Source organism: Siphateles boraxobius, unplaced genomic scaffold, assembly GCF_051911475.1.
Source record: "Siphateles boraxobius isolate OS27281-9 unplaced genomic scaffold, OSU_SipBor_1 51, whole genome shotgun sequence".
Taxonomy (NCBI): domain Eukaryota; kingdom Metazoa; phylum Chordata; class Actinopteri; order Cypriniformes; family Leuciscidae; genus Siphateles; species Siphateles boraxobius.
In genome coordinates this window covers 1,397,292-1,421,409 of record NW_027509153.1, presented here as the reverse complement: position 1 = coordinate 1,421,409, position 24,118 = coordinate 1,397,292, and the positions used below count along the sequence as shown (strand labels likewise).

Below are 24,118 nucleotides of genomic sequence, written 5' to 3'. Positions count from 1 at the left end.
TGCCTGTGATATGAGAGTCATTCGGCTCCTGCGTGAGCGTGGCCTAGGCAACAGTCCCACGCGGGTCATCAAACAGCTGCGTGAGAACCACAGTGAGGAGTGGCTCCAGCGTATGGCCCGGTCCACCACCCAATGTGTGGACTTCCTCAAACGACCCGGGGTGTTGCAAATACAATTCCAGGAACCCCCAGAGCCTACAGTGGTCCCAAGCTGCAAGTGGCTGCTCACCGTGTACAGCCAAGACATCCTGACAAGGCTGGATGAAATCCATGCAAGGATAACATCTACGTATGGTTCAGTCTTGAAGATGGATTCTACTAAAAAGGTTAGCAGGGGATTTTTGTTAATTTATGGTGTTTACTGTTATATCATTATCAGAGCATGAGTATCATATTCTAGATGGTGTGATGTTTCATTGCATTGCATGCTTCCTGTCATCTACTGCAGATCACTAAGAAGCTGGCTGGGACGGCAAGGGGAACGGGACTCTGGCTTACCTCTGTTGGCAATGAGTTTGGTCAGGTGCTCATGAGTGTGCTGACAGCACAGGAAGGAGCAGGACTGGACATGATGGTCGATGGTCTGGTGAAAAGGTACCAGCAGGCTAGTGTGGATCCACCTGCTGTTTTGTACGTGGACTGTGGCTGCTGCACTGATGTTGGTGAGACCAAGCTGAAAACCAGATTCAGAGGGTGGCCTGATCTCATGATTCGGTTGGACATCTGGCATTTTATGCGCAGGATTGCCATGGGGTGTACAACTGATGCCCATCAGCTGTATCCCATCTTCATGTCACGGCTGTCAGCGTGCATTTTTGAGTGGGATGCGGCTGATGTTTCTATGCTTCGCAAAGCAAAGAGAGAGCTGTTGATATCCCAGGGTTGGCCTGCGCTGACAGATGAAGATGTCAACAAGCATCTTACCAGGAATGAGCTGGCACTCCATTGCCGGAGGAGGACCTGTGGAGAGGAGACTACCATCCTTCTCCTTGAGCGGCTGCTTACAGAGCTCCTGAGCAGCAAGGGCAAAGACTCCCTGGGTGTTCCTCTCCTGGACCGAGAAAGGATGGAGCACATCTGGAATGTCCAGAAGAAGCATGTGAAATGCATTCAAGACCCCCCTGGTGTTGTGCTCTATACAGAGACAGGGAGCCTAAACAAGGGAGGCGTGCTTCTGAAGACCTACAGATGTGCCAGAGGCTCCACTTCTCTCGAGTCCTTTCATTTACACCTGAACCGTTTCATCCCAGGTATTGTCTTTGTCACACACACTGTGCATGTGTAAAGAAAGAGCATTAAGTGTTTTTGTGTGTTCCTTTAACACCTCCTAAACACTGTTGTGTCTATTTACAGGGACCAGTGCAAACAGTCTGAACTTTCAGATTTATCTGCTGGAGGGTCTACACCGGTGGAACCAGGACCGGGAGGCTGCTTCCCTGTCATCGGAGCCATCAGCTTTGCGCAGCTACACAGGAGAACTTGTTCACTGTGTAAACGGCAATTATGAAAAGCTGTTTGGCAGGAAAGTGGTCCCCACGTTTTGTCCCCCTGCATGTTACACCGGTGAGAATTATTTTATATATTTTTTATTTTATCAACTTGCAATTTCTGTGTAACCTCCGTCTATATGTCAGATTTAACCCTATAGAGTCGATTGTATCATAATTGATATGCAAGTTTCTAAAGGACTCTAAATGATCAACATGATCAAAAATTTTTAGGAAACCTGGCCTCTGTCGTCTGATTGATTATAGTCTTTTAGTATAATTGTAAAAGTGTCCACCTTCAGCTCGTGCTTCACGTTTCTTTTCATTGTGAAACCTTTACTGATTTTATAAAGTAATTGTAAGAATAACTTTTATATTGTTACTAATATTTAATGACTAGTTACTAGACTGAAGCAGCTTGGGTTCACTTGATTAGAAAATCATGTTACATGTAAATATCAAAATGATCATCAGACTTTTCTCTCAATCATCATTGTATTGCATTTCATTTCATGTTTTGCCCACATAATTAAACGTGTTGGGCCTCTAAATAAAACTGTTTTGTTTTTTTTCTCCTTGACGATGAGCTCTATATTCTCACACTATATGAGCTACTACAAAAGCCTAATGTATCAAATATGATACACAACATTCTATTTAATTTCCGTTTGTTTATTGTTTTTATTTCAGGTGAGCTCATTGGAGTGCAGTATCTGTTCCAGCAGACTGGTCAGGCACTGCAGGACATGAATCCTGACTCTGAGCAGACAGCAGAGCTCATTGAGGACCTCAGTGTGGAGGAGCGAGATGAAGATGAGGGCTTCTGTGACATCAGCCAGGATCACACAATAGCAGATCCGGAGGCTGTTCTGTCACCACCCTCTTCCACACTGACACTGGGTTCTTCCACCCTGGTCACCAGCAGTGCCACACCTGTACTGGGCTCCACATCCCCTTCACTGATCCCTGACCCCAAACTTGTCCTCACACAGTCTCCTTCATCACCTGGACCCTCAGGGACTGCTGTCACACCTGTTCCCTCTGAAACATCTGTTTCAACTCTCCCCTCAGAGCCAGAGGATGCTGGTCAGGATGTTGATGAAGAAGAGACGGTAAATAATACTCTTTTGTATGTCTTTCAAATTAACTAGAATAATTATGATGAATTAACATCCAGTGCTTTAAATCCAGACTTTCCACATATTTTACATTTAAAAGTACAGCCTAAATTCATTTGTAAGCTGCAAATACACATCAAGTCAAGTCATCTTTATTTATTTGGTGCTTTGTAAAATGTCAAGAATGGCGCTCTCTGCTTTGTACTATACAGTGCTTTACGGTGATAAACAGGAAAATAACACAATCAGTTATGGAATTATGCATTAGACAGATGTGATGTAATAATTGTATTGCATGTTTGTGTTTTTTAATAGGCTGTTGACTACCAAAATATCCCGGGTTATCAACATGTGGACCAGCTGGCAGAATATCTGGTGGATCTCCGGGACCACACAGCCCTCAGCCTGACCAACCAGGAAGCCAACACCATAATTGCTCTTTGGCAGAACCTGGATGACCGGGACAAGGAACGGGTGGTGTATGACAGTCGATGCCGAAAGAGACTGCTGAGTGGACGCTTCAAGGTCCCGAAGAAGACCACTCACCCTGGTGTAGAGAGCACCACCAGATGTGTGCTGGGTGCAAGCAGCGCACCTGCTCAGTGGCCTGACTGTTGCCGTCTGGTGGAGACCATCTTCATCAGACTTTGCACTGTCCACCCAAGCCCCAAAAGAAAAGGCAAGGGAGCCCTGTCAAGATGGTCTCTGATCCTGCAAGACTATCGCAGGATAAGGCAGCTTGTACTGGGCAACAGCTTGGTGATGGGAGGAACATCCATGCAGCTGGTGGAGGTTAACCAGAACACCCTGATTCTCCACACACAGGACAGCACAGCCTGACCTTCCAAAGGTGGTATGGCATCCACAAGACATCCACAAGACAAGCCGGTGTGTGAAAAAATGCTCTGGAGTGGGGGCCTTGTATCGATACGGTTTTATTTATTAATTACCCATATGACAAACCCACAACCTTTGAATATCTCCATTCACAATCTAGAAGTCCAATGCGCTATCCATTGCGCCACAGAGCCACAAAAGACAAGCTTTAAGCTTTCACATCAGAGAAGGTTAAATGACTACTCTTCGAACCTGGATTCGAACCCAGGATCTCCTGTTTACTAGACAGGCGCTTTGACCAACTAAGCCACAGCGCCAGTTACTGTCACTGGTTCGATGCTTTTGTATACAAAGTCTAAAAGATGAGAATAGCTGATTACATCATGAATAGGTCCCTTTGAAGTTACAGGATTATTTCCAAAACCTGAAAGGTGTGCAGGCTTCTGTTGAGGGACAAGGGAATATCTCAAGCCATTTATTTCTGGATCGAAACTCTCAGTACTCGTGTCTCAAATGTTTCGGGAACCTCCAGTTACGATACATCTAAATGCTGTTTCAGCTTGGAGAAATGGAAAGCGTGTTTTTTTTTCTTCTTTTTTTCTAGGTAGGTGGCCAACAATAGGTTGTTGCAGCTTTTGGCCTAGGCCAGTGGATTTCAACCTATTCTTATTTAAATAGGTGACTTAAGCTAATTAGTAGAGTACTCTGTGATCTGAGTTGGGTGTGTCCAATAAGGGAAATAAGCAGAACGTGAAGGGTATGCTTCTGAAGTAGTTTGTGGATTCAAGTTTTAAGCATATGTCTGACTCACAGAGACATCAAAGCAAAAGAGGCCACTGACTATTCTGGTGGGACTCACAACCAGGGAATTTCTCCATTCGCATCCTAGAAGTCCAAAGTTCTATCCATTGTACCATAAAATGACACACTTCAGGGAAGTGCTGCATGCGCAGCACTTCTTAGTTTTTCCAGTTTTGTGCAGGTAAACACAGTTCGTCATGCAAAGACTTTCATATGTGAAAAGGTTAAGCACTCCCATATCCTGTGCCAAAGGCACTGCTGGGATTTGAACCCAAGATCTCCTGTTTACAAGACAGGCGCTTTGACCAGCTAAGCCACAGCGCCAGATACTGTGAATTTTGTTGGTAAAACAAGTCTAAAAGAGGTACCACATCAGGAAAACAGCTGATCACGTCATGAACGAGGTCCCTTAGAGGTAAGAGGATTGTTTCCAAAACATCTGAGCAATAGAGGGTATGCACGACTCTGGTGGGACTCAAACCCACAACCTTTGAATATCTCCATTCACAATCTAGAAGTCCAATGCGCTATCCATTGCGCCACAGAGCCACAAAAGACGAACTTTAAGACGCTATGGCATGCACATCACTTCTTAGATTTCCTCATTTTGTGCAGATGCACACTGTTCAGCATGCAAAGATTTACATATGTAAAAGATTAAGTGAGTGGTGCCCACATCCTGTGGAATAGGCACTGCTGGGATTCGAACCCAGGATCTCCTGTTTACAAGACAGGCGCTTTGACCAACTAAGCCACAGCGCCACTTGCTGAACTCTCTACAATGTGTTGGCATAAAAGGTCTAAAAGAGGTAGCAGGTCAGGAAAATAGCTGATTACATCATGAAAGAGGTTAGGGGATTATTTCCAAAACCCGAGGGGCATGCAGGGCTCTGTTGAAGAAAGAGGGAATATCTGAAACTCTCAATACTTGTGTCTGAAATGTTTTTGGAACCTCCAGATACAGTACATCTAAATTCTGTCTCAGCTGGGAGAAATGGAAAGCAATCTCTGCTATGCTTTCAGCTGATCTGAAAGACAAAATCCAGAAAGATTTTCATGAATTATATATTCATATTTGTAAAGACTGTTTTGAATACATCCAGAGGCTGGATCTCAACAATAGGAAGTAGCAGATTCTGGCCTAAGCCAGTGGTTTTCAAACCATTCTCGAAACCTCCCAGACGCTATACATTTTCGTTATCTTCCTTATTTCAACAGAGTTAATTGAGCTACTTAGTAGAGTACTCAATGATCTGACGTGGGTGTATCCAATAAGGGAGATGAGCAGAATGTGAAGGGTAGGCTTCTGAAGTAGTTTGTGGACCCCAGTTTTAAACATATGTCTGACTCACAGAGACATCAGAGCAAAAGAGGCCACTGACTATTCTGGTGGGACTCACAACCAGGGAATTTCTCCATTCGCATCCTAGAAGTCCAAAGTTCTATCCATTGTACCATAAAATGACACACTTCAGGGAAGTGTTGCATGCGCAGCACTTCTTAAGTTTTTCCAGTTTTGTGCAGGTAAACACAGTTCGTCATGCAAAGACTTTCATATGTGAAAAGGTTAAGCACTCCCATATCCTGTGCCAAAGGCACTGCTGGGATTTGAACCCAGGATCTCCTGTTTACGAGACAGGCGCTTTGACCAGCTAAGCCACAGCGCCAGGTACTGTGGAATTTGTTGGTAAAACAAGTCTAAAAGAGGTACCACATCAGGAAAACAGCTGATCACGTCATGAACGAGGTCCCTTAGAGGTAAGAGGATTGTTTCCAAAACACGAGGGCCTTTCACGCCTCAAGGGAATGTCTGAACTCATTTAATTTTGGCTCTACACTCTCGATAGTAATGCCTAAAATGTTTCCTGAGCCTTCTTCTGATATGAAAGGGCAAAATCCAGAAAGATATCCATGTATTATTCTTCATATATTTAAAGACTTTGTTTGTACAAATATCCATAGGCTTGACCATATCAATCGGTAGTAGCAGATTTTAGGCCTAAGCCAGGAGCTTGCAAACCATTCTTGAAGCGCATCTGCACCACATATATATATATATTTTTTTATTATCTCTCTCATTTAATACAGGTGAATCAAATAATTGATTGATAAGTAACGTACTGGACGATCTGACTTGGGTGTGCTCAATAAGGAAAAGAAGAAAAATGTGCTGCGTAGGCTTCTGAAAAAGTTGGAAAACCCCAGCTTTAAGCAAATGTCAGTCTGGTAAAGACGTATGTGCAAAGGGACACCATTCGTGACTCTGGTGGGACCCAAAAAACGGCACACTTTTTAAAACCTTCATTTGCAACCGAGAAGTCCAGATTGTCTTTCACATCAGAGATGATTGAATGACTACTCTTAGAAGCCACAGATAAGACACTGCTGGGATTCGAACACAGGATCTCCTGTTTACTAGACAGGCACTTTAACCAACTAAGCCACAGCGCCAGTTACTGTCACTGGTTCGATGCTTTTGTATACAAAGTCTAAAAGAGGTAGCATGTCAGGAGAATAGCTGATTACATCATGAATAGGTCCCTTTGAAGTTACAGGATTATTTCCAAAACCTGAAAGGTGTGCAGGCTTCTGTTGAGGGACAAGGGAATATCTCAAGCCATTTATTTCTGGATCGAAACTCTCAGTACTCGTGTCTCAAATGTTTCGGGAACCTCCAGTTACGATACATCTAAATGCTGTTTCAGCTTGGAGAAATGGAAAGCGTGTTTTTTTTCTTCTTTTTTTCTAGGTAGGTGGCCAACAATAGGTTGTTGCAGATTTTGGCCTAGGCCAGTGGATTTCAACCTATTCTTATTTAAATAGGTGACTTAAGTTAATTAGTAGAGTACTCTGTGATCTGAGTTGGGTGTGTCCAATAAGGGAAATAAGCAGAACGTGAAGGGTATGCTTCTGAAGTAGTTTGTGGATTCAAGTTTTAAGCATATGCCTGTCCAACACAAAGACATCTGAGCAATAGAGGGTATGCACGACTCTGGTGGGACTCGAACCCACAACCTTTGAATACCTCCATTCACAATCTAGAAGTCCAATGCGCTATCCATTGCGCCACAGAGGCACAAAAGACAAGCTTTAAGACGCTATTCGATGCACATCACTTCTTATATTTCCTCATTTTGTGCAGATGCACACTGTTCAGCATGCAAAGATTTACATATGTAAAAGATTAAGTGAGCGGTGCCCACATCCTGTGGCATAAGCACTGCTGGGATTCGAATCCATGATCTCCTGTTTAATAGACAGGCGCTTTGACCAACTAAGCAACAGCGCCAGTTACTGTCGCTGGTTCGATGCTTTTGTATACAAAGTCTAAAAGAGGTAGCATGTCAGGAGAATAGCTGATTACATCATGAATAGGTCCCTTTGAAGTTACAGGATTATTTCCAAAACCTGAAAGGTGTGCAGGCTTCTGTTGAGGGATAAGGGTGTTGTGAACTTTTTCTTTGTAGAAAAGTTAGAAGCTCAGACCAGGAGACGGTGGAAGTTTTCCAAGCAGAAGTTCTTTATTGATTGTCGGTAGCTGCAGTCATTCCAACATCGTCTAAATTAAAGTAACTTTACATGGTATATTATAGGCATTTTAAGAGGAGGGACTTCTGGAGGTGGAGACAAATTCAAACAAAGCATGCAAATGTAGTACGAACACACCCTACTCTGAGGGCATTACCAATCCAATGGAATCAGGATAACTATTCAAATGCTGATAGTGGCCAGGAACTCTGGTTCCAAGAGCCATCCCAGAGCCATTAAAGAAAGTCTCAGTGATCAGACTCATTTAACTTACAATGGAGAAAACAGGATTTGCCAGATTCTCTTGCTGGAAACTGTTTCACAGCTGATATCATTTACCATCCTAACCTGAAATGCTAACTTCAACAAACAGAACTTTCTCAGTTTATATATGATAGTATTAGAAGTTAGATTAAACCTTTTAATAAACTTGTATTCCTTCAATTCCCCCTTTGGGAGTTCTAAATTACTCCCACACTATATACAAATTTAAACAATTAAAAATTAATTCTTGCAACTTGTGATAGTTACAGGCACATAAGGCATGTTCTGTGTTTATTTTTCTGTAATTGCATGTTGACACATAAACAAAACATGCAATTAGGGTCCGTGAGTCTTTTCTGGTTGGAACTGTGATTTTCTCGTGATCAATCAAGTTTCTGAACCATGAAGAATTATCTTCAGTCATCTTGGTGTAATTTTGCTGAAAGATCAAGAATGTCTTGTTGGACCACCATGTTTGTGCACAAGTGAGTCCTGGAATGCAGTCATCTTCGGATGTGACATGCACACTTTCTTTCCAGCAAACAAGGCATTTGTGACATATTCATCAGCTCTAAGAATATGTTGTTTCTGGAGTCCGGACTTTGTGCGATCTTCATGATGTGTAGTAGTAGGACAATCTTGATCATGTCGATGTATGACTGAAGGTTTCGTAGTCTCTGCGTTGTGTATTTATTTTTTCTTTTTCTTTTCTCTATCCTTTTGTGATAGTTGGCTCGGGAGTGGGTCTAGTTGTTTCTTGAGGTTATGTCTTCATACGCAGACGAGGAGGTCGGTGCATATGGGTCTCGGTTCAGCCATCAAGTGTTATCTGCACAGAGGAAGAGAGAAAACAAAAGACAGGAGAGCAGTATTTGTTCAAACACTAGGGTTGTAAACTTTTCCGAGTCTGCTATTGTTGTTCCTTCTTCCCTATTTCTTAATTATGACACCTAAAGAACGCAGTGAGATGAGGATGGATTAATGGATGGGAAGGCCTATGAGGGATTCTTCACCGAAGGGTTGGCCACCGACGCCTGTTGCAATCGGTTCTTTCCTCGGCTCCCCACTGGTTCGTGTCCTATGCTATCCCTGTTGGAGCAGGAACAACCTTACAGTGTGACACATGAGTCCAGGTTTTCTTTCCCTGACATAATACTGCAGCAGCTGTAATCAACATCACTTGATATGGTCCGTGCCACTTAGGCTCTAATGGCTTGTTTTTGAATGACTTTATCATAACCCATTGACCTGGGATGATAGTGTGTCCACCTTCTGGTGGAGTCTGCCAACACGACTCAACTCTCTCTCTGGCACTCTGTACTGCCTTTGTGAGGTTTTCACAGTAAGTGATAAGGGCATCTGAGGCAATGTGTACATCAGCATTTCTAAGATCAATCACACCTGGCATCTGCATTGGGGGTCCAGTAATAATCTCACGAGGGCTCAGTCCTACTGATCTGTTAGGTGAGGCTCTTATACTACACAGTACTGCTGGCAACGCTTCAACCCATGGTACTCCTTCCTGATGCATTTTGCTTAGCCTGATTTTGATTGTTCTGTTTGCACGTTCAACCTGACACCAAAATCATGAATTACCCCAAAAGCATATCTGGAATCTGTGTAGATATTAGCAACCGATCCTGAAGCTAGCGTGCATGCTCTTGTTAGGGCTACTAGTTCTGCAGCTTGAGCTGAAAAATGATCTGGAAGACGTCCTGAAGCTAACACTTCCGTGGTGGACGTTACTGCATAACCTGCTCGTCTGTTACCTTTTTCTTTTACTTCACTCATAGGTGTATATGTAAGCGTAACACAATCGTGCGTAATTTCTCCTTCATCCTCTAACAAAACTTCAGTCAGAGCAGACAGCATACATGAGGACGGATTTGTGACAGGTGCACGCTGTAAGACAATATTTGGCATTATTGTGGACACTGCATGAGGGCTTTTTTTACGTTTACAGTCTGACCTAACACACTTAATGATGAAAGGTCTGTGCTGTAAAATAACATTTAAGGCTGTGAGTCTACTTAACTTGGTGTTCCCCAAAGGAAGGGTGAGACAGTCACTTTCCTTTTGTTCTATTAAACAAAAATAAGTCTTTCATCTTTGTTGAAAGTTACTGGGGAAATTAAGCACTCACAGCCCAAATGGTTAACACATCAACAAGCTGCCCAACGAGTTTAATGACGAGGGGACGGGCTGCTTCAGAGTAGCAAGCAGACTGAGTAGGAGCTGAGTAACATTGTTAACTTGTTTAAAGTTCTTTTTGTTTTTCCTACACTCCTTTCCCCAATGTCCATGTTTACCACAGTAATAACAACTGCTGCCCTCTCTCTTAGGACATTTGCGTTTCTGTTGATTCTCTGTGTTGACCTTAAAGGATGCTGCTGCAATTTTTACTCTTGCCTTGACATCAGAATCTGTTTCCCAAGTAGTTAACCTCTCCAAGTTGTTTTGTATGTTTCTAGTGGACCATGCTAAGTCTAAGAAAGGCAATGCTTTTCTATGTTCTGACAACAGACCATCAAACCATGTGCGAACTAGGGGACCATTATCTTCTAACACCTTCTCTGAAGTGTCAGCTATACCACTGTACGCTGCTGCTGACTGGCAAAATCTTTGAGTGTACTCACTAACAGTTTCACCCTTCTTCTGTAAACAACTAGTGATCTTCGACCAGTCAATTTTGGGTCCAACAATGTTCTTCAACGCTTTCAGAACTCCCTCTCTCAATTCATCTTTTCTGGCATGTTGTAGTTCAGAAGTAACAGCAGACTCAAAACTGTTGAATTCAGATTCAGTTAGAATTTGTGACATCAGCTGTGTGACTTCTGCCAACGACATGTCGTAAAGACGCATTTTACTGATCAATGCCCTTCTAAAATCAGAAAAATCTGTGCGTACTGAAGGTAAGCTTTGGGATAGTCTTTCTATGTCTCTAGGTCCGAGTGCTTTGGCAACAGTTTGGTTTTGGACAACAGAAGAGTTGGGAGGAACACTTTCAGTTCCCTCAATTCCCTGAGATCTTCTTGCAACACATACCTTTACTGAATCTACAGGCTTATCAGTCAGGATAAGTTTCATCTGACTGTTGGTCTTCTGAGTCACATTTGGTTGAGGCCTTGTTATGGCCCACCTTAGTGTGCATTTGTTTGTTCTGTTCTTTTAATTTATCAATACACCTAGTTTGTTCTTGTGCAATGGATAAGCTATATTCTCTATGGCAACAGATTATGCCTTTCATGTTTTTCTTTCTGATACATGCACCTAACACCTTCTTGCATTCTTCAATAGACCAAACTTTGTCTGGATCAATACCAAATTTCTTTGTCAAATCCAATCTAACTGACTCAGTCATTATGGAATCCATTTTCTCTCCTAACAATGACTTGAACTCACTGTCTGTCCATAAAGGGCTAGCTAGTCAATTTTTCTCAGTTGATGGAACTAGCCTAGCATTTCTTCTAACCATTTTGTGGATTTCTTTTGTTACCACACAATCAAAAAATAAACTTCTCTGATCAACAGAGGGTATACTTGTTAACACAGATCAAATCTTGTTAAACTTCCTTGTTACCAACACATCACAAACTATTAGCATGTTACGCTAATCTTCCCTAAAAGAAAAATGCAAAGGATCTTTCACCTTCTTAACTTTTAGAGGATAAAACAAACAAAAACACTAAATCTTCTCTGATCAAAAGAGGCTACACTCGATAACACAGTTAACCTTCCTTACCCAGAGCAAAGGGTAACACAGAAAATATTAGCACGTTACGCTAATCTTCTCTAAAAGGAAATGCAAAGGATCTTTCACCTTCCTAACTTTAAGAGGATAAACACATCCCTGTTTGAACAGAGGTTCACCAATATTGACACGTAATGTTAACCTTCCCTAACTTTAGAGGATACCTTCTCTAGCAATGTAGAGGCTATACTTTCATCTTGAAAATAAACTTTTAAAGGGTAACTTTGTTAGCCAGACACTGCAGCTGTCTGATAACTGTTCTCTGACGGCGCAGAGATTTGTACTGGTCTTCAGTGGTTCTTTGAATAGAGTGAAACTCACCAAATCGTTGTTTGTACGGAAAGGATTCCGTCTGGAACTCAGCCAAAAAAAGTTTGTTCTTTGTTGAGCTTTGAAGTTTCAGGAGTCAGTTCTGGAACTCAGTCTTTGTTGAGTGGAGATTTCAGTTCTGGAACTCAGTCTTTGTTGAGTGGAGATTTCAGTTCTGGAACTCAGTCTTTGTTGAGTGGAGATTTCAGTTCTGGAACTCAGTCTTTGTTGAGTGGAGATTTCAGTTCTGTATTCAGGTAAGATTCTCTCTGGAATGCAGTCAGATCTTTGAGCTTGAATTCCAATCTGGATTCAGGTGAAGTTAATTCTATCCGGGTCACGGCACCATCTGTAGTGATCTTTTTCTTTGTAGAAAAGTTAGAAGCTCAGACCAGGAGAGGGTGGAAGTTTTCCAAGCAGAAGTTCTTTATTGCTTGTCGGTAGCTGCAGTCATTCCAACATCGTCTAAATTAAAGTAACTTTACATGGTATATTATAGGCATTTTAAGAGGAGGGACTTCTGGAGGTGGAGATAAATTCAAACAAAGCATGCAAATGTAGTACGAACACACCCTACTCTGAGGGCATTACCAATCCAATGGAATCAGCATAACTATTCAAATGCTGATAGTGGCCAGGAACTCTGGTTCCAAGAGCCATCTCAGAGCCATTAAAGAAAGTCTCAGTGATCAGACTCATTTAACTTACAATGGAGAAAACAGGATTTGCCAGATTCTCTTGCTGGAAACTGTTTCACAGCTGATATCATTTACCATCCTAACCTGAAATGCTAACTTCAACAAACAGAACTTTCTCAGTTTATATATGATAGTATTAGAAGTTAGATTAAACCTTTTAATAAACTTGTATTCCTTCAAGGGACAAGGGAATATCTCAAGCCATTTATTTCTGGATCGAAACTCTCAGTACTCGTGTCTCAAATGTTTCGGGAACCTCTAGTTACGATACATCTAAATGCTGTTTCAGCTTTGAAAAATGGAAAGCGTGTTTTTTTTTCTTCTTTTTTTTCTAGGTAGGTGGCCAACAATAGGTTGTTGCAGATTTTGGCCTAGGCCAGTGGATTTCAACCTATTCTTATTTAAATAGGTGACATAAGTTAATTAGTAGATGACTCTGTGATCTGAGTTGGGTGTGTCCAATAAGGGAAATAAGCAGAACGTGAAGGGTATGCTTCTGAAGTAGTTTGTGGATTCAAGTTTTAAGCATATGCTTGTCCAACACAAAGACATCTGAGCAAAAGAGGGTATGCACGACTCTGGTGGGACTCGAACCCACAACCTTTGAATATCTCCATTCACAATCTAGAAGTCCAATGCGCTATCCATTGCGCCACAGAGCCACAAAAGACAAGCTTTAAGACGCTATTGCATGCACATCACTTCTTAGATTTCCACATTTTGTGCAGATGCACACTGTTCAGCATGCAAAGATTTACATATGTAAAAGATTAAGTGAGCGGTGCCCACATCCACTGGCATAGGCACATCCACTGGCATAGGCACTGCTGGGATTCGAACCCAGGATCTCCTGTTTACTAGACAGGCGCTTTGACCAACTAAGCCACAGCGCCACTTGCTGAACCTTCTACAATGTGTTGCTATAAAAAGTCTAAAAGAGGTAGCAGGTCAGGAAAATAGCTGATTACATCATGAAAGAGGTTAGGGGATTATTTCCAAAACCCGAGGGGCATTCAGGGCTCTGTTGAAGAAAGAGGGAATATCTGAAACTGTCAATACGTGTTTCTGAAATGTTTTTGGAACCTCCAGTTACAATACATCTAAACTCTGTCTCAGCTAGGAGAAATGGAAAGCAATCTCTGCTATGCTTTCAGCTGATCTGAAAGACAAAATCCAGAAAGCTTTTCATGAATTATATATTCATATTTGTAAAGACTGTTTTGAATACATCCAGAGGCTGGATCTCAACAATAGGAAGTAGCAGATTCTGGCTTAAGCCAGTGGTTTTCAAAACATTCTCGAAACCTCCCAGACGCTATACATTTTTGTTATTTACCTTATTTCAAAAGGGTTAATTGAGCTACTTAGTAGAGTACTCTATGATCTGACGTGGGTGTGTCCAATAAGGGAAAAGAGCAGAATGTGAAGGGTAGGCTTCTGAAGTAGTTTGTGGACCCCAGTTTTAAACATATGTCTGACTCACAGAGACATCAGAGCAAAAGAGGCCACTGACTATTCTGGTGGGACTCAAAACCACAACCAGGGAATTTCTCCATTCGCATCCCAGAAGTCCAAAGTTCTATCCATTGTACCATAAAATGACACACTTCAGGGAAGTATTGCATGCGCAGCACTTCTTAGTTTTTCCAGTTTTGTGCAGGTAAACACAGTTCGTCATGCAAAGACTTTCATATGTGAAAAGGTTAAGCACTCCCATATCCTGTGCCAAAGGCACTGCTGGGATTTGAACCCAGGATCTCCTGTTTACGAGACAGGCGCTTTGACCAGCTAAGCCACAGATCAGTGAAATTTGTTGGTAAAACAAGTCTAAAAGAGGTAGCACATCAGGAAAACAGCTGATCACGTCATGAAAGAGGTCCCTTAGAGGTAAGAGGATTGTTTCCAAAACACGAGGGCCTTTCACGCCTCAAGGGAATGTCTGAACTCATTTAATTTTGGCTCTACACTCTCGATAGTCATGCCTAAAATGTTTCCTGAGCCTTCTTCTGATATGAAATGGCAAAATCCAGAAAGTTATCCATGTATTATTCTTCATATATGTAAAGACTTTGTTTGTACAAATATCCATAAGCTTGACCATATCAATGGGTAGTAGCAGATTTCAGGCCTAAGCCAGGAGCTTGCAAACCATTCTTGAAGCGCATCTGCACCACATATATATATTTTTTATTATCTCTCTCATTTAATACAGGTGAATCAAATAATTGATTGATAATTAACGTACTCGACGATCTGACTTGGGTGTGCTCAATAAGGAAAAGAAGAAAAATGTGTTGCGTAGGCTTCTGAAAAAGTTGGAAAACCCCAGCTTTAAGCAAATGTCAGTCTGGTAAAGACGTCTGTGCAAAGGGACACCATTCGTGACTCTGGTGGGACCCAAAAAACGACAACCTTTTTAAAACCTTCATTTGCAACCGAGAAGTCCAGATTGTCTTTCCTGCCAAGACTTTCACGTCAGAGAAGGAGAAGGTTAAATGACTACTCTTAGAAGCCACAGATTAGGCACTGCTGGGATTCGAACCCAGGATCTCCTGTTTACTAGACAGGCGCTTTGACCAACTAAGCCACAGCGCCAGTTACTTTCACTGGTTCGATGCTTTTGTATACAAAGTCTAAAAGAGGTAGCATGTCAGGAGAATAGCTGATTACATCATGAATAGGTCCCTTTGAAGTTACAGGATTATTTCCAAAACCTGAAAGGTGTGCAGGCTTCTGTTGAGGGACAAGGGAATATCTCAAGCCATTTATTTCTTGATCGAAACTCTCAGTACTCGTGTCTCAAATGTTTCGGGAACCTCCAGTTACGATACATCTAAATGCTGTTTCAGCTTGGTGAAATGGAAAGCGTGTTTTTTTTTCTTCTTTTTCTTCGAGGTAGGTGGCCAACAATAGGTTGTTGCAGATTTTGGCCTAGGCCAGTGGATTTCAACCTATTCTTCTTTAAATAGGTGACTTAAGTTAATTAGTAGAGTACTCTGTGATCTGAGTTGGGTGTTTCCAAAGAGGGAAATAAGCAGAACGTGAAGGGTATGCTTCTGAAGTAGTTTGTGGATTCAAGTTTTAAGCATATGTCTGACTCACAGAGACATCAGAGCAAAAGAGGCCACTGACTATTCTGGTGGGACTCACAACCAGGGAATTTCTCCATTCGCATCCTAGAAGTCCAAAGTTGTATCCATTGTACCATAAAATGACACACTTCAGGGAAGTGTTGCATGCGCAGCACTTCTTAGTTTTTCCAGTTTTGTGCAGGTAAACACAGTTCGTCATGCAAAGACTTTCATATGTGAAAAGGTTAAGCACTCCCATATCCTGTGCCAAAGACACTGCTGGGATTTGAACCCAGGATCTCCTGTTTACGAGACAGGCGCTTTGACCAGCTAAGCCACAGCGCCAGATACTGTGAAATTTGTTGGTAAAACAAGTCTAAAAGAGGTACCACATCAGGAAAACAGCTGATCACGTCATGAACGAGGTCCCTTAGAGGTAAGAGGATTGTTTCCAAAACATCTGAGCAATAGAGGGTATGCACGACTCTGGTGGGACTCGAACCCACAAACTTTGAATATCTCCATTCACAACCTAGAAGTCCAATGCCCTATCCATTGCGCCACAGAGCCACAAAAGACAAGCTTAAAGACGCTATTGCATCCACATCACTTCTTAGATTTCCACATTTTGTGCAGATGCACACTGTTCAGCATGCAAAGATTTACATATTTAAAAGATAAAGTGAGTGGTGCCCACATCCTGTGGCATAGGCACTGCTGGGATTCGAACCCAGGATCTCCTGTTTACAAGACAGGCGCTTTGACCAACTAAGCCACAGCGCCACTTGCTGAACCTTCTACAATGTGTTGCTATAAAAAGTCTAAAAGAGGTAGCAGGTCAGGAAAATAGCTGATTACATCATGAAAGAGGTTAGGGGATTATTTCCAAAACCCGAGGGGCATTCAGGGCTCTGTTGAAGAAAGAGGGAATATCTGAAACTCTCAATACGTGTTTCTGAAAGGTTTTTGGAACCTCCAGTTACAATACATCTAAACTCTGTCTCAGCTAGGAGAAATGGAAAGCAATCTCTGCTATGCTTTCAGCTGATCTGAAAGACAAAATCCAGAAAGCTTTTCATGAATTATATATTCATATTTGTAAAGACTGTTTTGAATACATCCAAAGGCTGGATCTCAACAATAGGAAGTAGCAGATTCTGGCCTAAGCCAGTGGTTTTCAAACCATTCTCGAAACCTCCCAGACGCTATACATTTTCGTTATTTACCTTATTTCAAAAGGGTTAATTGAGCTACTTAGTAGAGTACTCTATGATCTGACGTGGGTGTGTCCAATAAGGGAGATGAGCAGAATGTGAAGGGTAGGCTTCTGAAGTAGTTTGTGGACCCCAGTTTTAAACATATGTCTGACTCACAGAGACATCAGAACAAAAGAGGCCACTGACTATTCTGGTGGGACTCACAACCAGGGAATTTCTCCATTCGCATCCTAGAAGTCCAAAGTTCTATCCATTGTACCATAAAATGACACACTTCAGGGAAGTGTTGCATGCGCAGCACTTCTTAGTTTTTCCAGTTTTGTGCAGGTAAACACAGTTCGTCATGCAAAGACTTTCATATGTGAAAAGGTTAAGCACTCCCATATCCTGTGCCAAAGGCACTGCTGGGATTTGAACCCAGGATCTCCTGTTTACAAGACAGGCGCTTTGACCAGCTAAGCCACAGCGCCAGATACTGTGAAATTTGTTGGTAAAACAAGTCTAAAAGAGGTACCACATCAGGAAAACAGCTGATCACGTCATGAACGAGGTCCCTTAGACGTAAGAGGATTGTTTCCAAAACATCTGAGCAATAGAGGGTATGCACGACTCTGGTGGGACTCAAACCCACAACCTTTGAATATCTCCATTCACAATCTAGAAGTCCAATGCGCTATCCATTGCGCCACAGAGCCACACATGATGAACTTTAAGACGCTATTGCATGCACATCACTTCTTAGATTTCCTCATTTTGTGCAGATGCACACTGTTCAGCATGCAAAGATTTACATATGTAAAAGATTAAGTGAGCGGTGCCCACATCCTGTGGCATAGGCACTGCTGGGATTCGAATCCATGATCTCCTGTTTACTAGACAGGCGCTTTGACCAACTAAGCAACAGCGCCAGTTACTGTCGCTGGTTCGATGCTTTTGTATACAAAGTCTAAAAGAGGTAGCATGTGAGGAGAATAGCTGATTACATCATGAATAGGTCCCTTTGAAGTTACAGGATTATTTCCAAAACCTGAAAGGTGTGCAGGCTTCTGTTGAGGGATAAGGGTGTTGTGAACTTTTTCTTTGTAGAAAAGTTAGAAGCTCAGACCAGGAGACGGTGGAAGTTTTCCAAGCAGAAGTTCTTTATTGATTGTCGGTAGCTGCAGTCATTCCAACATCGTCTAAATTAAAGTAACTTTACATGGTATATTATAGGCATTTTAAGAGGAGGGACTTCTGGAGGTGGAGACAAATTCAAACAAAGCATGCAAATGTAGTACGAACACACCCTACTCTGAGGGCATTACCAATCCAATGGAATCAGGATAACTATTCAAATGCTGATAGTGGCCAGGAACTCTGGTTCCAAGAGCCATCCCAGAGCCATTAAAGAAAGTCTCAGTGATCAGACTCATTTAACTTACAATGGAGAAAACAGGATTTGCCAGATTCTCTTGCTGGAAACTGTTTCACAGCTGATATCATTTACCATCCTAACCTGAAATGCTAACTTCAACAAACAGAACTTTCTCAGTTTATATATGATAGTATTAGAAGTTAGATTAAACCTTTTAATAAACTTGTATTCCTTCAATTCCCCCTTTGGGAGTTCTAAATTACTCCCACACTATATACAAATTTAAACAATTAAAAATTAATTCTTGCAACTTGTGATAGTTACAGGCACATAAGGCATGTTCTGTGTTTATTTTTCTGTAATTGCATGTTGACACATAAACAAAACATGCAATTAGGGTCCGTGAGTCTTTTCTGGTTGGAACTGTGATTTTCTCGTGATCAATCAAGTTTCTGAACCATGAAGAATTATCTTCAGTCATCTTGGTGTAATTTTGCTGAAAGATCAAGAATGTCTTGTTGGACCACCATGTTTGTGCACAAGTGAGTCCTGGAATGCAGTCATCTTCGGATGTGACATGCACACTTTCTTTCCAGCAAACAAGGCATTTGTGACATATTCATCAGCTCTAAGAATATGTTGTTTCTGGAGTCCGGACTTTGTGCGATCTTCATGATGTGTAGTAGTAGGACAATCTTGATCATGTCGATGTATGACTGAAGGTTTCGTAGTCTCTGCGTTGTGTATTTATTTTTTCTTTTTCTTTTCTCTATCCTTTTGTGATAGTTGGCTCGGGAGTGGGTCTAGTTGTTTCTTGAGGTTATGTCTTCATACGCAGACGAGGAGGTCGGTGCATATGGGTCTCGGTTCAGCCATCAAGTGTTATCTGCACAGAGGAAGAGAGAAAACAAAAGACAGGAGAGCAGTATTTGTTCAAACACTAGGGTTGTAAACTTTTCCGAGTCTGCTATTGTTGTTCCTTCTTCCCTATTTCTTAATTATGACACCTAAAGAACGCAGTGAGATGAGGATGGATTAATGGATGGGAAGGCCTATGAGGGATTCTTCACCGAAGGGTTGGCCACCGACGCCTGTTGCAATCGGTTCTTTCCTCGGCTCCCCACTGGTTCGTGTCCTATGCTATCCCTGTTGGAGCAGGAACAACCTTACAGTGTGACACATGAGTCCAGGTTTTCTTTCCCTGACATAATACTGCAGCAGCTGTAATCAACATCACTTGATATGGTCCGTGCCACTTAGGCTCTAATGGCTTGTTTTTGAATGACTTTATCATAACCCATTGACCTGGGATGATAGTGTGTCCACCTTCTGGTGGAGTCTGCCAACACGACTCAACTCTCTCTCTGGCACTCTGTACTGCCTTTGTGAGGTTTTCACAGTAAGTGATCAGGGCATCTGAGGCAATGTGTACATCAGCATTTCTAAGATCAATCACACCTGGCATCTGCATTGGGCGTCCAGTAATAATCTCATGAGGGCTCAGTCCTACTGATCTGTTAGGTGAGGCTCTTATACTACACAGTACTGCTGGCAACGCTTCAACCCATGGTACTCCTTCCTGATGCATTTTGCTTAGCCTGATTTTGATTGTTCTGTTTGCACGTTCAACCTGACACCAAAATCATGAATTACCCCAAAAGCATATCTGGAATCTGTGTAGATATTAGCAACCGATCCTGAAGCTAGCGTGCATGCTCTTGTTAGGGCTACTAGTTCTGCAGCTTGAGCTGAAAAATGATCTGGAAGACGTCCTGAAGCTAACACTTCCGTGGTGGACGTTACTGCATAACCTGCTCGTCTGTTACCTTTTTCTTTTACTTCACTCATAGGTGTATATGTAAGCGTAACACAATCGTGAGTAATTTCTCCTTCATCCTCTAACAAAACTTCAGTCATAGCAGACAGCATACATGAGGACGGATTTGTGACAGGTGCACGCTGTAAGACAATATTTGGCATTATTGTGGACACTGCATGAGGGCTTTTTTTACGTTTACAGTCTGACCTAACACACTTAATGATGAAAGGTCTGTGCTGTAAAATAACATTTAAGGCTGTGAGTCTACTTAACTTGGTGTTCCCCAAAGGAAGGGTGAGACAGTCACTTTCCTTTTGTTCTATTAAACAAAAATAAGTCTTTCATCTTTGTTGAAAGTTACTGGGGAAATTAAGCACTCACAGCCCAAATGGTTAACACATCAACAAGCTGCCCAACGAGTTTAATGACGAGGGGACGGGCTGCTTCAGAGTAGCAAGCAGACTGAGTAGGAGCTGAGTAACATTGTTAACTTGTTTAAAGTTCTTTTTGTTTTTCCTACACTCCTTTCCCCAATGTCCATGTTTACCACAGTAATAACAACTGCTGGCCTCTCTCTTAGGACATTTGCGTTTCTGTTGATTCTCTGTGTTGACCTTAAAGGATGCTGCTGCAATTTTTACTCTTGCCTTGACATCAGAATCTGTTTCCCAAGTAGTTAACCTCTCCAAGTTGTTTTGTATGGTTCTAGTGGACCATGTTAAGTCTAAGAAAGGCAATGCTTTTCTATGTTCTGACAACAGACCATCAAACCATGTGCGAACTAGGGGACCATTATCTTCTAACACCTTCTCTGAAGTGTCAGCTATACCACTGTACGCTGCTGCTGACTGGCAAAATCTTTGAGTGTACTCACTAACAGTTTCACCCTTCTTCTGTAAACAACTAGTGATCTTCGACCAGTCAATTTTGGGTCCAACAATGTTCTTCAACGCTTTCAAAACTCCCTCTCTCAATTCATCTTTTCTGGCATGTTGTAGTTCAGAAGTAACAGCAGACTCAAAACTGTTGAATTCAGATTCAGTTAGAATTTGTGACATCAGCTGTGTGACTTCTGCCAACGACATGTCGTAAAGACGCATTTTACTGATCAATGCCCTTCTAAAATCAGAAAAATCTGTGCGTACTGAAGGTAAGCTTTGGGATAGTCTTTCTATGTCTCTAGGTCCGAGTGCTTTGGCAACAGTTTGGTTTTGGACAACAGAAGAGTTGGGAGGAACACTTTCAGTTCCCTCAATTCCCTGAGATCTTCTTGCAACACATACCTTTACTGAATCTACAGGCTTATCAGTCAGGATAAGTTTCATCTGACTGTTGGTCTTCTGAGTCACATTTGGTTGAGGCCTTGTTATGGCCCACCTTAGTGTGCATTTGTTTGTTCTGTTCTTTTAATTTATCAATACACCTAGTTTGTTCTTGTGCAATGGATAAGCTATATTCTCTACGGCAACAGATTATGCCTTTCATGTTTTTCTTTCTGATACATGCACCTAACACCTTCTTGCATTCTTCAATAGACCAAACTTTGTCTGGATCAATACCAAATTTCTTTGTCAAATCCAATCTAACTGACTCAGTCATTATGGAATCCATTTTCTCTCCTAACAATGACTTGAACTCACTGTCTGTCCATAAAGGGCTAGCTAGTCAATTTTTCTCAGTTGATGGAACTAGCCTAGCATTTCTTCTAACCATTTTGTGGATTTCTTTTGTTACCACACAATCAAAAAGTAAACTTCTCTGATCAACAGAGGGTATACTTGTTAACACAGATCAAATCTTGTTAAACTTCCTTGTTACCAACACATCACAAACTATTAGCATGTTACGCTAATCTTCCCTAAAAGAAAAATGCAAAGGATCTTTCACCTTCTTAACTTTTAGAGGATAAAACAAACAAAAACACTAAATCTTCTCTGATCAAAAGAGGCTACACTCGATAACACAGTTAACCTTCCTTACCCAGAGCAAAGGGTAACACAGAAAATATTAGCACGTTACGCTAATCTTCTCTAAAAGGAAATGCAAAGGATCTTTCACCTTCCTAACTTTAAGAGGATAAACACATCCCTGTTTGAACAGAGGTTCACCAATATTGACACGTAATGTTAACCTTCCCTAACTTTAGAGGATACATTCTCTAGCAATGTAGAGGCTATACTTTCATCTTGAAAATAAACTTTTAAAGGGTAACTTTGTTAGCCAGACACTGCAGCTGTCTGATAACTGTTCTCTGACGGCGCAGAGATTTGTACTGGTCTTCAGTGGTTCTTTGAATAGAGTGAAACTCACCAAATCGTTGTTTGTACGGAAAGGATTCCGTCTGGAACTCAGCCAAAAAAAGTTTGTTCTTTGTTGAGCTTTGAAGTTTCAGGAGTCAGTTCTGGAACTCAGTCTTTGTTGAGTGGAGATTTCAGTTCTGGAACTCAGTCTTTGTTGAGTGGAGATTTCAGTTCTGTATTCAGGTAAGATTCTCTCTGGAATGCAGTCAGATCTTTGAGCTTGAATTCCAATCTGGATTCAGGTGAAGTTAATTCTATCCGGGTCACGGCACCATCTGTAGTGATCTTTTTCTTTGTAGAAAAGTTAGAAGCTCAGACCAGGAGAGGGTGGAAGTTTTCCAAGCAGAAGTTCTTTATTGCTTGTCGGTAGCTGCAGTCATTCCAACATCGTCTAAATTAAAGTAACTTTACATGGTATATTATAGGCATTTTAAGAGGAGGGACTTCTGGAGGTGGAGATAAATTCAAACAAAGCATGCAAATGTAGTATGAACACACCCTACTCTGAGGGCATTACCAATCCAATGGAATCAGCATAACTATTCAAATGCTGATAGTGGCCAGGAACTCTGGTTCCAAGAGCCATCTCAGAGCCATTAAAGAAAGTCTCAGTGATCAGACTCATTTAACTTACAATGGAGAAAACAGGATTTGCCAGATTCTCTTGCTGGAAACTGTTTCACAGCTGATATCATTTACCATCCTAACCTGAAATGCTAACTTCAACAAACAGAACTTTCTCAGTTTATATATGATAGTATTAGAAGTTAGATTAAACCTTTTAATAAACTTGTATTCCTTCAAGGGACAAGGGAATATCTCAAGCCATTTATTTCTGGATCGAAACTCTCAGTACTCGTGTCTCAAATGTTTCGGGAACCTCTAGTTACGATACATCTAAATGCTGTTTCAGCTTGGAGAAATGGAAAGCGTGTTTTTTTTTCTTCTTTTTTTTCTAGGTAGGTGGCCAACAATAGGTTGTTGCAGATTTTGGCCTAGGCCAGTGGATTTCAACCTATTCTTATTTAAATAGGTGACTTAAGTTAATTAGTAGAGTACTCTGTGATCTGAGTTGGGTGTGTCCAATAAGGGAAATAAGCAGAACGTGAAGGGTATGCTTCTGAAGTAGTTTGTGGATTCAAGTTTTAAGCATATGTCTGACTCACAGAGACATCAGAGCAAAAGATTGTCTTTCCTGCCAAGACTTTCACATCAGAGATGATTGAATGACTACTCTTAGAAGCCACAGATAAGACACTGCTGGGATTTGAACCCAGGATCTCCTGTTTACTAGACAGGCGCTTTAACCAACTAAGCCACACAAAAGTTACTGCCTCTGGTTCGATGCTTTTGTATACAAAGTCTAAAGGAGGTAGCATGTCAGGAGAATAGCTGATTACATCATGAATAGGTCCCTTTGAAGTTACAGGATTATTTCCAAAACCTGAAAGGTGTGCAGGCTTCTGTTCCATTGTGCCACAGAGCCACAAAAGACAAACTTTAAGACGCTATTGCATGCACATCACTTCTTAGATTTCCACATTTTGTGCAGATGCACACTGTTC

The 24,118-nt window shown here is 41.7% G+C and overlaps 15 non-coding genes across 15 annotated transcripts; all 15 read right to left on the bottom strand.

Annotated features, from left to right (window-relative positions):
* Nucleotides 1-4,492: 4,492 nt before the first annotated feature.
* On the bottom strand, nucleotides 4,493-4,566 carry trnat-ugu (transfer RNA threonine (anticodon UGU)). Its single transcript has one exon. It is a non-coding gene; the product is annotated as a tRNA-Thr (tRNA).
* Nucleotides 4,567-4,702: 136 nt separating this feature from the next.
* On the bottom strand, nucleotides 4,703-4,791 carry trnar-ucu (transfer RNA arginine (anticodon UCU)). Its single transcript is given in 2 exon segments — nucleotides 4,703-4,738; nucleotides 4,755-4,791. It is a non-coding gene; the product is annotated as a tRNA-Arg (tRNA).
* A 139-nt stretch (nucleotides 4,792-4,930) lies between these two features.
* On the bottom strand, nucleotides 4,931-5,004 carry trnat-ugu (transfer RNA threonine (anticodon UGU)). The gene has a single exon. It is a non-coding gene; the product is annotated as a tRNA-Thr (tRNA).
* An 831-nt stretch (nucleotides 5,005-5,835) lies between these two features.
* Nucleotides 5,836-5,909, bottom strand: trnat-cgu (transfer RNA threonine (anticodon CGU)). The gene has a single exon. It is a non-coding gene; the product is annotated as a tRNA-Thr (tRNA).
* A 710-nt stretch (nucleotides 5,910-6,619) lies between these two features.
* trnat-agu (transfer RNA threonine (anticodon AGU)) lies at nucleotides 6,620-6,693 on the bottom strand. Its single transcript has one exon. It is a non-coding gene; the product is annotated as a tRNA-Thr (tRNA).
* Nucleotides 6,694-7,225: 532 nt separating this feature from the next.
* trnar-ucu (transfer RNA arginine (anticodon UCU)) lies at nucleotides 7,226-7,318 on the bottom strand. Its single transcript is given in 2 exon segments — nucleotides 7,226-7,265; nucleotides 7,282-7,318. It is a non-coding gene; the product is annotated as a tRNA-Arg (tRNA).
* A 6,047-nt stretch (nucleotides 7,319-13,365) lies between these two features.
* Nucleotides 13,366-13,454, bottom strand: trnar-ucu (transfer RNA arginine (anticodon UCU)). Its single transcript is given in 2 exon segments — nucleotides 13,366-13,401; nucleotides 13,418-13,454. It is a non-coding gene; the product is annotated as a tRNA-Arg (tRNA).
* A 157-nt stretch (nucleotides 13,455-13,611) lies between these two features.
* trnat-agu (transfer RNA threonine (anticodon AGU)) lies at nucleotides 13,612-13,685 on the bottom strand. Its single transcript has one exon. It is a non-coding gene; the product is annotated as a tRNA-Thr (tRNA).
* Nucleotides 13,686-15,313: 1,628 nt separating this feature from the next.
* trnat-agu (transfer RNA threonine (anticodon AGU)) lies at nucleotides 15,314-15,387 on the bottom strand. The gene has a single exon. It is a non-coding gene; the product is annotated as a tRNA-Thr (tRNA).
* A 747-nt stretch (nucleotides 15,388-16,134) lies between these two features.
* Nucleotides 16,135-16,208, bottom strand: trnat-cgu (transfer RNA threonine (anticodon CGU)). Its single transcript has one exon. It is a non-coding gene; the product is annotated as a tRNA-Thr (tRNA).
* Nucleotides 16,209-16,344: 136 nt separating this feature from the next.
* Nucleotides 16,345-16,433, bottom strand: trnar-ucu (transfer RNA arginine (anticodon UCU)). Its single transcript is given in 2 exon segments — nucleotides 16,345-16,380; nucleotides 16,397-16,433. It is a non-coding gene; the product is annotated as a tRNA-Arg (tRNA).
* A 139-nt stretch (nucleotides 16,434-16,572) lies between these two features.
* trnat-ugu (transfer RNA threonine (anticodon UGU)) lies at nucleotides 16,573-16,646 on the bottom strand. Its single transcript has one exon. It is a non-coding gene; the product is annotated as a tRNA-Thr (tRNA).
* Nucleotides 16,647-17,476: 830 nt separating this feature from the next.
* On the bottom strand, nucleotides 17,477-17,550 carry trnat-ugu (transfer RNA threonine (anticodon UGU)). Its single transcript has one exon. It is a non-coding gene; the product is annotated as a tRNA-Thr (tRNA).
* Nucleotides 17,551-17,686: 136 nt separating this feature from the next.
* Nucleotides 17,687-17,775, bottom strand: trnar-ucu (transfer RNA arginine (anticodon UCU)). The gene is given in 2 exon segments: nucleotides 17,687-17,722; nucleotides 17,739-17,775. It is a non-coding gene; the product is annotated as a tRNA-Arg (tRNA).
* Nucleotides 17,776-17,914: 139 nt separating this feature from the next.
* On the bottom strand, nucleotides 17,915-17,988 carry trnat-agu (transfer RNA threonine (anticodon AGU)). The gene has a single exon. It is a non-coding gene; the product is annotated as a tRNA-Thr (tRNA).
* Nucleotides 17,989-24,118: the final 6,130 nt, after the last annotated feature.